At 39.2% G+C, this 15,323-nt stretch overlaps 1 protein-coding gene and 1 pseudogene across 2 annotated transcripts in view; one reads left to right on the top strand and one right to left on the bottom strand.

Annotated features, from left to right (window-relative positions):
• The window catches only part of EXOC6B (exocyst complex component 6B), a 669,652-nt gene that overhangs the window by 608,278 nt on the left and 46,051 nt on the right, over positions 1-15,323 (top strand). The gene's annotated exons all lie outside the window — the stretch shown is intronic.
• Positions 10,208-11,004, bottom strand: LOC136162991 (14-3-3 protein theta pseudogene; annotated as a pseudogene).

The following is a 15,323-nucleotide window of genomic DNA, read 5'->3' as shown; positions in this document are numbered from 1 at the left end:
GCATTCATTTTTTTCCTTTGCCATTATTTATTTGAATGACAGAGCTATCAAATTTAATATAATCATCACCAATCGGCTTTTCACATAATTTGCACACCAGTTCACTGATGAACCAAGGCTCCTGACTTACTGAATGACATTAGTCCCTGTGCAGTTACTACCAGAAAGCGCTGGTGATGGTGATGGTCCTCATCATTGTGCATGCCTGCGTACAGTCGTGTCTGACTCTGTGACCCCATGGACTGTAGCCCTCTGTCCATGGGGTTATCCTGGCAAGAATAGTGGAGTGGGATGCTGTCTCCTCCTCCAGGGCATCCTTGCGATCCAGGGATCAAACCTGCGTCTTGTGGCACCTGTATTGCAGGCGGGTTGTTTACCATGAAGCCACCAGGGAAGCCCTTGGTGATGGTATGAAGAGCTAATCAAAGTGAACATAAAATCTAAATTCATGTTTTTTCTTTAAAATGTGAGAACCCAAGTGAACCTCAACTAAGATATTTTAAAGTGATATTATAGAAAAAGAAATAATTAGCTCATACATTCAGAGCTGCAGCTTGACTCTCCAGTAACACCAGGCTGCCTCTAGTTCCTTGCATGGATGGTGCTATTTCCCTCTCTATGTCTTTGCTTACACTACCCTCCTCACCTGCTGGAATGTCCTTCCCCCTTCCCTTGTGTTTTATGTAAAATTTGGGGGAGAATATTTTAGATTTACAGAAATGTTACAAAGGTAATACAGAGAGTTCCTGTATGCCTTTTAACCAGTTTCTCCTAATGTTAACATCTTTCCTCTTACTGTTGTATATTTGCCATACTAAGAAATCAACATTGGCATACTATTATTGACTAACTACAGACTTTATTCAAATTTCATCAGTTTTTCCACTAATGTCCTTTTTCTGTTTCAGGATCCAGTCCAGGTTACTACATTTCATTTAGTCATTCTGTCTCCTTAGACCCTCTACCTTCTATTTGACTTTTTTTTTTTTTTTTAATATCTTTTCCCTCTTTTTTCCCTTTACTCTGATGGTTTTGCATTCTATTTCTTTTCTTTTAGAAGTTACCAACACACCATGTTTCCTGAGATATGGAGGGACCATCACATATGGTCCTGTGGTGGTATAAATTGGTACAACTTCTAAGGAAGAAATATAGTGTGTACATCTTTTAATCCAACAGTTCCTCTCCAAGAATATAGTCCTACAGATTTATATACTTGTGGACATATGCTAGGTTATTTGCTGCATCATTATTTATAATTGTTTAATAGGACACTCATTAAGATGTTTTATATACTGATAGGAAATAATGTCAAATATATTATTGTTAAATGGGAACTGGGGAAGCAAAATTCAGAACAGTGTGCTTAATGTGCTCTGACAAACAGGTGTCCTTATTCCTGCTAGATTTGCTTTCTGGCCTGTCCTTTTATGAAGTTTCAGCTCTTGAAGAGCCTTGTCTTCACACAGCAGTCTCAGTTCTAACCTGGCTGCATAGACAGGTCCAAGTCATTGTCTCCAGTCCCCATGTGGGTTTGAAAACCCAAGCTTCAGACACCTCCTTGCCCTCTAGGACAACTAAATGAATTTTTCATTATTACCTGGCTTTGATAATGATTTTTTACATCAATGTAAAAAACTACCACTTAGGAATGTGAAAATTAAATAAAGAATAATGTATGCAAAGAATTTAGCTCAATACCTGACCCACAAAGTACTCAATAAACTTTAGCTATTGTTGTTGAGTTGCTTTTCTGGATGCTGTCAGACTTGCTACTGATACTAGATTGATATTTATCAAACTTTCTTTACTCATACCTCTTCTTAATAAGTCAAAAATATCATATCCTGTTTAACCTTGTTTAAAATGATAAGATAAAGCAATTTTATGTCTAAAAGACAATAAAAGCATTGGTAATTTCCAATATCCTTTTCAAAGTACACATGTATTTGGTTTCTTTCCTCTTTCCCTCTGGGAAGATTCTGATATACGTTCTTCCTCCGTAAAAGGGTGGTGCTGGTACCCTAGTTGATATACAGTGATTCAACTTTTTTCCAATTTTATGTCACTTGGTTTCTTTTTTCCCCCTGAGAATTCTGTTATATACATCTTCATACATATAGCATTTTTAGTCTAGTAGATTATTCCCTTAATATAAATTTCTAGGAGTGGAGTCAATTGTGCCAGAGGTAGAAATATTTCTGTGATTCTCAAAACATAAGGTAGCATTTCTCCCTAAATTATTTGCTATATTATAGTGGTTTATTTGCAATGCATGAGTATAGTGATTTTACCAAAACCTTGCAAGCACGAAGTTAATATTTAATACATTTAGCTAATTCTTAGGTGTTAAATGGCAGCGTCCCATTGTTTTAATGTCAGTTTCCTTAATTACATGTGAGTGTAAACTAAATGTCTGTACAACATACATTTTTGCTATCTTTTATTCCTTTAATGAGAATCACCAGGCATTAATCTAAAAAATTTTGTGTTTAGGCTTTTGCACTCTGAAAAGATTTGGAGCTTAAACAAACTGAAACAAAGGACAGAAATCAAACTAGCAAGTGGCTGTGTTTATAAACAAGCAGTCTTGAAACACAAGACCATTGTGGTAATTGGAATGGTCTGTATCCTAGAATGTCCTTCTTAATAGATGCCAAGCTTACCAACTAGCTGGGAAAAGGCAGAGCAGTGTGTTTGCCCCCAAGGTGGTCAGATGAGGCAAATCTGATTTCCTAAGCTTCACAATTTTTCCCTGCCCAAAAACTTACCATGGCCCCCACCATCTAAGTTTACATTAAGGATTCTGTTTTTCTGACGTGTTACAGGACTCTGGCTCTTTAAAAAAAAAAATCCTAAAATACAAAAAGCAGGCATCTACTAGATCTGAGAACATTTTCTTTCTTTATAAATGTATTTAATAATAAAATAGAAACACATGTTCTTTTTCCAAATACCATGTTAATTCAAAAAAGGCCTTTTCATTAGATGATATATACACAAGGGCTAAAGATTACAAAGGAAAAAAATTAAATTGTAAACTATACAAGGATGCTTAGGAGAAAACCTTAACAGGGGCCGTAATCAGAGATCCTATCCTTTCTGCTTGCTCTGTTTGCAATCTGACATTCACGGGGAATACTGTCTAGGGAGAGCCTGAAATGGTTTCATAATCTGTAACCACAAAGGGATGACTCAGATCTTTATCTTTTATAAACTGCACTCATAACTTGGTGCTGTACTCACTTTCCCAACATCTAAATGTTTGGTCAAATGATTTAAAACAAGTTGAAGGAATCTTTTTGTTTTGGGTCTTTTTCCCCCACTGCATTTCCTGAATAGTGGTTTCTCAGTGGCTATTAGCTATTGAAATCAGTTAACCCTCATCCCTTTATCTTCCTATGGGGCTCTTTCTATCTTCTTACCAAGTTAGAATAGAACCTAGTGGCCCAGGAAGAGACAGTGGTGTTCTTTGAGGACAGAGGTGCAGGGTAGACGGGATGGAGTTCAGACATGCTGAACACAGATAATGTTGCCACCACACATTTTTAGTCCTGGTGACTCACCTAGAAAGCAATCAGTCTCTGAAGAGAGAGAGTGTACTGCAAGGACTCACGTGAAAGTAAGTGTCTCTTCTTCTCCTGGTATCTTAGCCACCAGCCTCACCTTATTGGTTGAGTTACTAAGAAGTGGTAAATACTTGAAGGGAAGGGACCCCTAGCATTAAAGTCCCTTCTGCCCAATTAAGGTTCAAAGTGCCTTGTGATGAGTTATTTAAAGTGTTGTGCATATGTTAAGTGATATATACAACTCATTGTGCGGTCATAGCATTTTCCAGGGGAATTACTCATGTAGCCAGGCAGCCCCATGACCCCTCTCCGACATAGGACAGTATCAGATATTTCCTGAGAAAGGTACCAGTAAGCTCAGAAGGACTCAATTATGAAATCCTCCATCACAAGAAGAAAGGCTGTGTGCTCCACGTGCTCTCCCCAGTTGATAATTAGCCCAGCTTCCAGCCTAGGGCTGTTTGTTTTTGAGATCCTATAACTAGGTACAGTGCCACTCAAATATATCATCAAGTTTTTGTATTAAAAACAATTGAGAAGTTTCTTGAATAAATTGTCCTATGCCTTAAAAATATAGTTATTGCAAAGTTTTTATCATGTCTACACAGAGATACTTTCTTCCATGCTTTAAGGCCCACATTTCCTGTAGAAAGTTTTCTCTGATAAATTGTGAACACAAAGATGGCCTTTTGAACTTTTCTCATACATGGCGTTTCTCTACTGCAATGAGTAGGTATTAGTCAGCTTGGTATAGCACTTCCCCCCTTTTCTTAGATCTGATTCTGTCTTCCAGGGGAAATCATAGAATTCCCTGTGTCTTATAGGACTCATTTATTCAGGTGCCTAGAACACACCGGGCAGCAAGGTGCAGCCAATAAAAGGATGGAAGTTGTAAATGTTTAAAAGAAATACCATCTTCCTTGGCTATTGTTTCCTTAGTGAATCTCCCAGTTTCTGAGAGGCTTTAATGACTTGTCTCATTATTATGAGACTACTGGCTGTTCCTCAGTTATTCTAAAATCTCTGCTTAGTCACAGCCCTTGGCTTTGCCCAGCCTCACCTCCCTAGCTTGACCCTTTTACCAGCTAGTTAATTCATACAGGTTTTCCAAAGCCAAGAAGACAAATGAAAGAAGGCAGTCACAGAGTATTTATGGATTTCAGATACGTATGTCAAATGTGTTTTCAGATATCTTCTGGGCCAAAGCTCTGAGTTGATTACAGTGATGCACAGAAGAAGGTAGCCTCTGCCCTAAAGTACCTTAAAAGTAAATTATTGTTAGAGGTTCATTCATTCATTTTTTTCAGTAAATATTTGCTGAGCCTCTGCTGTGTGCTGGGCACTTGAAATATATCAGTGAACAAAACAGACTTCTGACTTCATGGAGCTTACAATTTAGGATGGAGGAGTGAGTAAATAAATAAGGAGAATAATCCATCAACTGTGTACTTGTAGGTGGGTAATAAGCTCTGTGGAAAGAATAAGGGAAAGGTGGGTGAGAGTGTGGAAGTCTGGGGATACAGGTCACAGTGTTAAAAGAGACCAGGTAGGCCTCATTGAGGGTAAGATTTGAGCAATGCCTTGTGGGAGACGATATAATTAGCTAAGCAGGTACCTGAGAGAAGAGCAGCCTTACAGGTATGGGAGAGCCATGATTTATCATTTAAAATTTGCAGGCATTTTTAAATTTGGTAATTTGATGTAGATTGTTTTATTCTTCTTTTTCAAGTGACGAAACTGGATATACTAGCTGAATATCAGCTCTGGCTTAAAGAGATTGTCAGTTGAGATAGATTTTAGAGGCCATTGTCTTGGTTTTACAGATGGGAAAAAGTAAGACATAGAAAGGAAAGAGGAACCAAATTCCTTAGAGTCATGAAACTGAGCAACATGGAACAGGCCACAGTCTTTTAGATTAGCACTGCAGTAGTATATCGTCACAAGGTTTGTCTTCCTTGGAGCTTAGAGATTTCTTTCCTTGTAAATTTATTTCATTCTTTTATTTGATGTATTAAATTTTCATCAGTTTCTCTATGTGATAAGATGTACCTTCATCTGTTGTGAAGTAAGTTAAATTTCAGTGAAAGGTGGCGGAGGGGTGGGGAACTATAACATGAAGACCTTAGACATAGGCCTAGGTCATTTCTAAGTGGTGTTGCCACACTGTACATGCTTTGAATGCCCTGGAAATTATTAGGATGTTTTCTTAGAGGTCAGAGTGCCCATCTGGAAGGTCTGTAGGGAATCTGCTTGTGATCGTCTCTGCTGCTTCAGGGGGCATGAAGAACAAGCCCTCCTGCAGTATTTTTTCACCCCTGGCTGGATAGAGAGCACCCATCTGCTTTGGTTCAAGTGAGGAGGGCCAGCAGAGTGAGGGCTTACAAGCAGCAGGGCCATCACCAGGAGCAGTTTAGAAAGAGCTGGGCGTATTCTCTAAGCTCAATCCAGTTGATACACTTTGTAGAACCCTGGAAAGTATGAACACTTAGAGATAAATTCACATCATTTCCGTGCTTGGGTACCTAATGGAGCCTTAACATTCAAAGTTAATTAAAACATTTATGTAATACTTGAAATCTCCAAAACCCTTTACAGTTACGTATTGGCTGATTAAAATCTGCAGCTTCCCTGGGAAATAAGTTGGTACTTTCATCCCCATTTTAGAGATTAGACACAAGTAGATTAAGTGACTTACCTGAGGCTGTTGTGTGAGTTGGGTCCCCAGTAATTCCACAGATCGTGAGCCAGTATACAACCGTGACCCCCCAGCATTAATCACTTAACCTCTCTGAGCCTTAGTTTTTTCATGTATGTATGAGATACTAATGATCTTCGTCCTACCTATTCTGAAGAATAGTTGTAAAAATAAGTCATTGTATCATTCAGCAAACTGAAAGTGCTATAATGCTTGTTATAATTAGGTAATGGATTAAGGCAGAAAGAATCAGCAACTTCATTACTTAGTCTTTAGAGAGTGCTACTTGTTTGGGGCCAGAGTGAAAGAAATGGGAAAAGAGACCAGCTATAGCTGACCCTTTTAAAAAACCTGAGTCCTCCTTCTTATTTGACTCAGCCTTGATTAGAAAAGAGAAGAAAAACAGTGAGTAAATGCTGCTAAGTCATTCCAGTCATGTCCGACTCCGTGTGATCCCATAGACGGCAGCCCACCAGGCTCCCCCATCCCTGGGATTCTCCAGGCAAGAACGGTGGAGTGGGTTGCCATTTCCTTCTCCAATGTGTGAAAGTAAAAAGTGAAAGTGAAGTTGCTCAGTCGTGTCTGACTCTTAGTGACCCCATGGACCGCAGCCTACCAGGCTCCTCCATCCATGGGATTTTCCAGGCAAGAGTACTGGAGTGGGGTGCCATTGCCTTCTCCAGAGTAAATGCTAGGAGGAGCTAAATGAAAGCTAAAACTGCAAGTCTTCCCAAGATTAGCAATGAACTGCTAATCTCAGCCTAAGAATCATTGTCTGAACTTGGGCAGTATTGCAGCATACAGGGAGAGGCTTAACATTCCAGAGCAGAGGACACTAGCTGAATTCTGCTGTCTAAACCATCGGTCCGTGTCCCAGATCTGGTAATGATCTTTCAAGATCATGTAGTCCTGCACTCTTTCCCTCCCCACTCCCCACCTCACTCCCTCCTGCCACTGCCTAAGCCAAGCTTTAGAAAATGAGACCATTACTTGGTTGTCAGTATCCGCACACTGGCTGACCACTTGATGATTGCAACTGGCGTTCCCTTCAGCCCTCTCTAGTCTGGTTTTGAGAATTCCAGCCCTTTCTTTCAGTATCATCACAGGTGAATGCAAGTGTCTCTTGTTGCATGTATAAAGCAAGGCCCCCAGATACAAGTGACTGAAGGTACAATCAAGTTGCTTAACTTTAGCCTTCTTTTCATTCTCTCTGGATTTTTTTTTCTTCATTCCTTTTTCTTTTTTAAGTTGGTCCATGTAAGAGCAGAATTGAAGGTTTAAGTAAACATAAAAACTGAAGTAAGTCTTGTGGAATAATGCAAAAGAAGAGGTCCTGGGAACAAATGAAAACTCAGCAAGGTGATGAACAGTGTTGGAGGACAGTGGACAAATAAATCATTGCTAATTAGGTTGTTTGTTATGGATGTAAATGCGTACACATGCATATGCATTTTTGTGTGTGCACTTACATGTACACCATGTTATGATACCTTTGTTAGATGGTCTCCTTATTCTAGGTTGAGCCCCTAGAAATGAAGATAGAAACAAAGAATTCATTCATATGCATAAAAGCTAAAGTGTAAAATGTCTTATGCTTAGGATTAAAGCTCCATAGCTACTGGAGCAGGAAGCAACCTGAAAAATTCACCTTACTGAGGAGCTGAACACTAAGTAGCCGCTCTGCAGACCTTACTGCACACATCCACAAAAAATGAACACATTTATGAGAATTTTCTTGATTGACACAAGGCAAGTAATATTTTTCCTCTGAGTGCACACTAACTTGTTAATGGCAAAGTTTTCTTCCTTCATTGTTCCCAGTAGCATGCATTTTCCTTTTCCAAAGAGTCCTTCGGTGATTTAGAACAAGTTATTTAACCTCTCTGGCCTCATTCTCTTCAACTATAAAGTAGGCTTATTAATAAACCATGCCTCATAGGGTGTTTTGAGGATGATTAAAATGATATATAAAAATGCTTAGCACAAGGTCTGGCATGTCATTTCCATATTAGCTCTTATCACTTGCTGAATACCTATTATGGGCTAGGTTCTTTACAGGGCAGTTGAGGCACAAAGAAGGTAAAGCATAGTCAAGGATGCTTCAAGATGCTCATCCTCTCTTCAATTCCTGGAAATTCCTAACTAAAAATGCCTGATATCAGTTCTTTGAAGCAGACCCAATGTGCCTAAACACTCAGGCACCCACACTCACACTGCAGTTTTCCTGTCTCTTTTTCCCTGTCTCCCACTCTTCTGTCCAGCCCTTGCAGGCAAGTTCCCTCTATCCCACCTTGAACAAGGGATACCCCTGTGGTGGAAGACTATGTCTTGGCCACTAGACCAGAATCTCCTCGGTTGGAGAACCTTTCCTTCCTCTGCTTCAGGCACCTGGTACATCGTGAGTCTTACACAGTGAGCGCTCTGAGTGCGTCCACTCCTTTCACACCAACTCTGTTTTGTGGCTGGGGAGCGTGTGGCTCCACATGCATTTGAACCAGTACCTTCTCTCCATGTCACTGACTTTGGAAGTTCACCCTGGGTATCCATGCTACCCCAACTCAGGAAATCCTATTTCTTGATCCTGCTCTCTGTGTGCTGTGTGTTGGTTCCTTATCCTAATTCAAGCAAAGGGGCAGAAAGTAGCCAAGAGGGAGAGATTGAGAGGCAACGATTGGTATTATCAGTGGCGAACCTGCAGTGGGAAAATGTGGTATAATAGTAGGATTCTGTGGGAAGCATAGTTCAATCCCTGGGTTGGGAAGATCACCTGAAGAAGGGAAAGGCTTCCCACTCCAGTATTCTGGCCTGGAGAATTCCATGGACTGTATGGTCCGTGGGGTCACAAAGAGTCAGACACAACTGAGTGACTTTCACTTCACTTCACTTCATGGAAATCATACAATGTACACCTTTAACCCCCAAAGTTAGGCCTATAGGAGAAGATGAAGACACCTCAGTTCAGACCACCTTATTCCCTTAATCACACCATTTGCTGCAACTTTTCTTCATGGTCTTCTTGCTGCCAGTCTTACTGTCCACTGGGTGATGTTCTCCATATTGCTGTTAGATCTCTCACCACTCAAAGATCCCATAGCCATAGGTCTCTCCTTTGACGGTTATTGCTTTCTACCTTGTGTGTAGAACTGTGTGTGAATATCCTGTCTTTGCCAGATTAGAAGGTTACAAGGTCACTGTGCTACAATATCTTTCTCTTCTTTGATTATCAGTCTTCTTTATGAACTGCCCAGTCTATACCAATCTATGGAATCAACTGCCTCTGTTTATTTATTTATTTTTTTTTTTGGAGGTTTAAGTGAGTTTTTATTGGGAAGGGAAGTTGTCAACTCAAACAGCAGCAAATGAAGAGTGAATAAGGAAACTCCCTGTTGTCACAGATACACAAGTCCTCCATCACATATATATGATACAGGAGGCATTTTAATCTGTGATCCCCCCAGCCCCAAAATGTCAAATGCTTTTCCATTCAATCTAATACTTCTGGATTCCTACTAAAAAGGAATACATTAAGAGGATGGAAAAGTTGCTTACTGAAAGGAAGTCTCTGAAGAAGAGTAAGGGGAGGGAATGTAGAAATTAAGAAGTTATGTAGAACACTCTTTAAATTGTAATTAGCTACATTTTCATATCTTCACAGTAATACAAAACACAGTCACTTGCAGAACTGGTTCAGATTACTTAAATACCAGATACATTTTTAGTCTTCTACATAAGTGTTTGGAAGTTACTTATGTTTGTATGAAATGAAGCTATTAATACTTTTCTACAGCAGTAACTGCACACCAGGAAGGCTAAGACAAACACAAATCAAGGAATGGAGTTTTCCCAAAGCTGCAGTGTGAAAAGACTATAAACAGCTGATTCCATACACATGAATGGGTTTCTTTGCTATAGGAAATCCAAATGGAGTAAGGAATGGAGATGAGTAAAAAGGTTTCAAGGGGAAGAAAGATGACACCCTGTATGCACTTAGTTTTCTGCCCCTTCTGCCGCATCACATTCTTCTCCCGCACTGTCTGATGTCCATAATGTGAGGTTGTCTCTCAGCAGCTGCATGATGAGGGTGCTGTCTTTGTACGAGTCTTCATTCAGTGTGTCAAGTTCTGCAATAGCCTCATCAAAAGCCGTTTTAGCCAGTGTGCAGGCCAGTTCCGGGTTATTGAGGATCTCATAGTAGAACACAGAAAAGTTAAGAGCCAGCCCCAGCCGGATGGGGTGTGTGGGTTGCATCTCCTTCTTGCTTATATCGAAAGCCTCTTGGTAAGCTCCTTGGGAATTATCTATCGTTTGCTTCCGATCATCACCACAAGCAACTTCAGCAAGGTACCGGAAGTAATCTCCCTTCATTTTCAGATAGAAGACCTTACTCTCTGGATTAGTTGCATTGGCTATTAAATACTTATCCAACAATTTCAGGACCGTGGTGCAGATGGACCTCAGCTCGGACTCCACTTTCTCCCGGTAGTCCTTGATCAGCTGCAACTTCTTGTCCGAGGTGTCGGTCTTCTGCTCGATGCTGGAGATAACCCTCCAGGCGGACCGGCGGCCCCCGACCACGTTCTTGTAGGCCACCGAGAGCAGGTTGCGCTCCTCGTTGGACAGCTCGGCACCCTACTCCGTCACGGCCTTCATGCAGGTGGCCATGTCGTCGTAGCGCTCGGCCTGCTCGGCCAGCTTGGCCTTCTGGATCAGCTCCGTCTTCTCCATGGGGGCCGGAGGAGCGGACAGCGAGGTGGAGCGTGGACCCGGGGGGCTTCATGTCTCCGCGACCGCGGCGCGAGTCCCCTCAACTGCCTCTGTTTAAATCCTGGCCCTGCCACATGCTATCTGTCTGATCATGAGTTAACTTTTCAGTGCCCCAGTTTCCACGTTTATAAAAAGAGGGTGATAATAGAATCTTTTAGAGCTCCTAAAGATCAAATGGGGCTTCCCTGGTGGCTCAGAGGTTAAAGCATCTGCCTACAATGCAGGAGACCTGGGTTCGATCCCTGGGTCAGGAAGATCCCCTGGAGAAGGAAATGGCAAGCCACTCCAGTATTCTTGCCTGGAGAATTCCATGGATGGAGGAGCCTGGTGGGCTACATTAGTCCATGGGATCTCAAAGAGTCGGACACAACTGAGCGACTTCACTCACTCACTCACTCAAAGATCAAATAAGGAGATACATAAATAATACCTGGCATATAGTTAATAGTTTATAAATGAAACTGCCGCTGCTACTACTCTGCTGCTAGTAGTCAGAGGACAGTGCTTTTCCCCAGGGCTTCTGAGGTTCTGTGCTTGCTTCTAAGGTGACAACCGTCATGTAAAGAAGACTCATTCTTGGTCATGGGTGAGAGTACCTGCTCTTGTACCAGCTCTTTAAAAGCAGGATCTGTCCTTACTTAACTCTTTGTTCTTTACAGTACTGTGGAAATAGATGCTGACTTATGTCTTATGGTTTAGTTTTCCAACTTTAAAACTTCTAAATGCTCATTAAATAAACTTAGAGAATGTGACGTATAATTCAGAAAGAAAAAGTATTACCCATTTTTGTACAACTCAGAGAGACTCACTGCAAATATTTTGGTGTGTCTTCTTTCCTCACTGATACGGAATATGTATGATTGAGCTGATTCTATATATATATATAGTTACATATGCTGATTTTTTAATGCTATTTTCAGAATATTTTCTCCTGTATTTTTACAAGCATAGCTAAACTTGTTATGGCTGTACTATAAATTACATTAACATTCCTTTATTTTTGAAGTTGCTAATTTTAAGTTATAATGAAGAAGTCTATAATGATCAATTTGGTAGCTTTTTCTAAAGTATGTCAGGGGACTCAGTACTTTCAGCTATCAAGAATAAAATTATAATGTCAAAAAATATCAGTGACGATATTCAAAATGTCAGTTTCATTTTCGTTTTCAACATCTGTTTTCTTCCCTTTGGTGAAAGTTGAGACATTTGGTCAACTCTAGGCTTCTATCATTCTTCTTATTTTTTATATATTATAGTCCTTAATCATTTATATATTCAAAAAATAAAAGGTGAAGAAGCATCTGCAGAGGAGTGGCCTGGCAGGTATGTCAGAGTCTGAGCAGGATGAGAAGGGTGTTCACATAGAGGGTGACCTGGCGCAAGAATCAGGGCCCAGGAGGTGAGGAAAGCATGCTCACAGAGAGGTGGCCTGGGGTGGGCTGTCAGAGGCCATAGAGTGAGGTCAGATGTGTGCTTGGGGGCAGTCTGGTTCCAGGTGTCAGAACCCACGCAAGTAGAGGAGCATGCACGTGGGGGAGTGCCATGGCCTGGCAGAGCACAGGGGCAGCATAAGAATGGCTTGCACTTGGGAGAGCTGTTCAGAAAAGGGAGTCAGAGCCAAACAGGAAAAGGAGGGTATCCACATGTGGAAAAGGTAGAAACTAAGATATGGAAGTTTTTACATAAAGGAAAATGTACTAAATAAATAAGTGGATATATTAAGGATAATGGAAGCCAGTTTCTGTCAGAGAAGGGGTTTACAGATATAGAAAGGGAAAAAAGTCAAATGAACCCTATGGTGTGAACTCATGGTTTTTCATTATAGATAAATATAGAAGTAAGTATATGTGTTATGTATGCATTCCCTAAGTTTGTCTGGGAATAATAATACCCCATGGAAATGAGTAAGCATGTCTAGTGCTATATCTTGGCCTCTCAATGTAATTTTCTACTAAAAGGAATCAGTGAATTTTGGACAAATGACTAATTCCTGGGTCATGAGTCTGTTTCTAGGCTCATCATGAGCCTAGAACATTTTCTTGTACCAGAAATGAAGTGCTCAAAGAATATGGAGCTTTGTCAAAATGATACAAAAGCAGCCTAAAAGGGTCACCACTGGTTAAATTGGCAACAATTTGAGCAGTTAATTAAATAATTAAAAATAAATTGTTATAGTAACAAATTATGTTGAAAAAGTAAGAAATCACAAGGCAGTACAAATACAAATAACAAACTGAATACATTGAAAGTTTGATGAAGAATGGTATATTTATGTAATTTCAAAGTATGTATCCCCCCACAAAATATTAATAGTTAAGAGTGAGAAAATATGCCATTACACCAGAGAAGCCTAGCAGATAGTGCCTTAATCAAGTGATCGAAGTGAACATCATCAGTAACAGGGCAACTTGAAATATTTGATAGGATTTGAAATCTCTTGATAGGATGCAATGAGGAAAAAAGCAAGATCACTAATATTATTGACCAAAATGAATTATCTGAATCTAGTCATAGGAGAACATCAGATAAATCCAGACTGAGAGACATTCTACACAGTAACTGATCTGTAATCATCAAAAAATTAAGTAAAATCAAGGAACTAGCAGTTCCAAATCTAAGGAGTAAATAAATGACAATTATGCAACTCATAAATCTCAACTGAATGCTTCTGGTGTAAAAAACATGGAGACAACTAGTGAAACTTGAGTGGGATTTAAGGATTAGATATAGTGTGTTATTGTAATTTTCTGACTTTGATAGCTGTACTGTGCTTATGTAGAATAATGTCTTTGTTTATAGGAAATATAAACTAACATATTTGCTAGAGAGAGGGAATCAGATTGGCATTTTACTCTCAAATGGCTCAGGAAATTTTAAAAAATTGTACTATATTTCCAACTTTTCTGTAAATTTGTGATTATTTTTCAAAGTATAAAATATTAATTCAAAAAAGGGAAAAAATAAAAGATTCAAAAATTACATGAAAACCAAAATAAATTAACCTAATTGTATATTAAAATGATAATATAACCATATGAGAACTAGTAATTTCAAGTTACTTTTGAAAAAAGTTCTATTCTTTCCACAAAAGGACTGAAAAATGTTTTTAAATTTTTGCTCATAGGTTCATTATAGTTGGTAATATTGATGTTATACTTTGAATCAACTTTATGTATATTACAAGTCAACAACTAAACAGATTGATGTTATTAAAAACAAAGATTTTTACCAAAGGAAAGAAATGAATTTAAAATAAGTAAGAGGCTTGAGGGCTGAACAGTCTTCCGATGTGGTTTTTTTTCCCCATGTATTTAGTGAATAATCTTAGTTAATGTATTCCTGTACAACAGTATCTAAATTATATCAGAATTTAAGAAAAACAGAACGTTTTCCCAGTTCACTTTTTTAGTCTAATCAAATTAGACTAATTACAAAAGTTGCATTTCCAGAAGCACACAAACAAGCAAGCTAACATTTTAAATTAGAAGATTTATTTTTTTAATCTGAAGTAAAATATTACTGAGTGAATTCAACAGCATTTTAAAAGAATAATCTGTCTTGACCAAATAAGATTTATCTGAGAAACACAAGGATATTTCACATTATCAGTAGATGAAAATAGAAAAATCAATAAGTAAGATAATTAAATTGCTAAATAAGAATGCCCACTGTCACCAATATCATGGTACTATATATTCCAGTTAATGAATATGACTAGCAGAAATACGAGGCAAGGAAAAGAAAAAAATTGTCCTTAATTATAAACAATGTAATTGTCTACTAATAAAACATATGGGAATAAATTGAAAACTAATTGGAGTTTAATGAAAACTTATAAACCAGAGTTAAAATACAAGTAAGAGACTAGAAGAAAACATGTTCATATCTGTAATTGACAGGTTAACATTCAAAACATATAAAGAGCTCTCACTAATCAATAGGAAAAAACCTACAGAAAAGTGGACAGCAGATGTGAACATGTGTATATATTGTTCTTGTTGTTTAGTCGCTCAGTCATGTCCAACTCTTTGTGACCCCATGGACTGCAGCATGCCAGGCTTCCCTGTCCTTCACCATCTCCCAGAGCTTGCTCAAACTCATATCCATTGAATCACTGATGCCAGCCAACCATCTCATCCTCTGTTGCCCCCTTCTCCTGCCTTTAATCTTTCCCAGCGTCAGTGTCTTTTCCACTGAGTTGGCTCTTCGCATCAGGTGGCCAAAGTATTGCAGCTTCAGCTTCAGCATCAGTCATTCCAATAAATATTCAGGATTGATTTCCTTTAGGATTGACT

This window comes from Muntiacus reevesi, chromosome 3, assembly GCF_963930625.1.
Source record: "Muntiacus reevesi chromosome 3, mMunRee1.1, whole genome shotgun sequence".
In the NCBI taxonomy this organism is placed as follows: domain Eukaryota; kingdom Metazoa; phylum Chordata; class Mammalia; order Artiodactyla; family Cervidae; genus Muntiacus; species Muntiacus reevesi.
The sequence above is the reverse complement of the archived record's forward strand: the minus strand, read 5'-3'. Positions and strand labels throughout refer to the sequence as shown.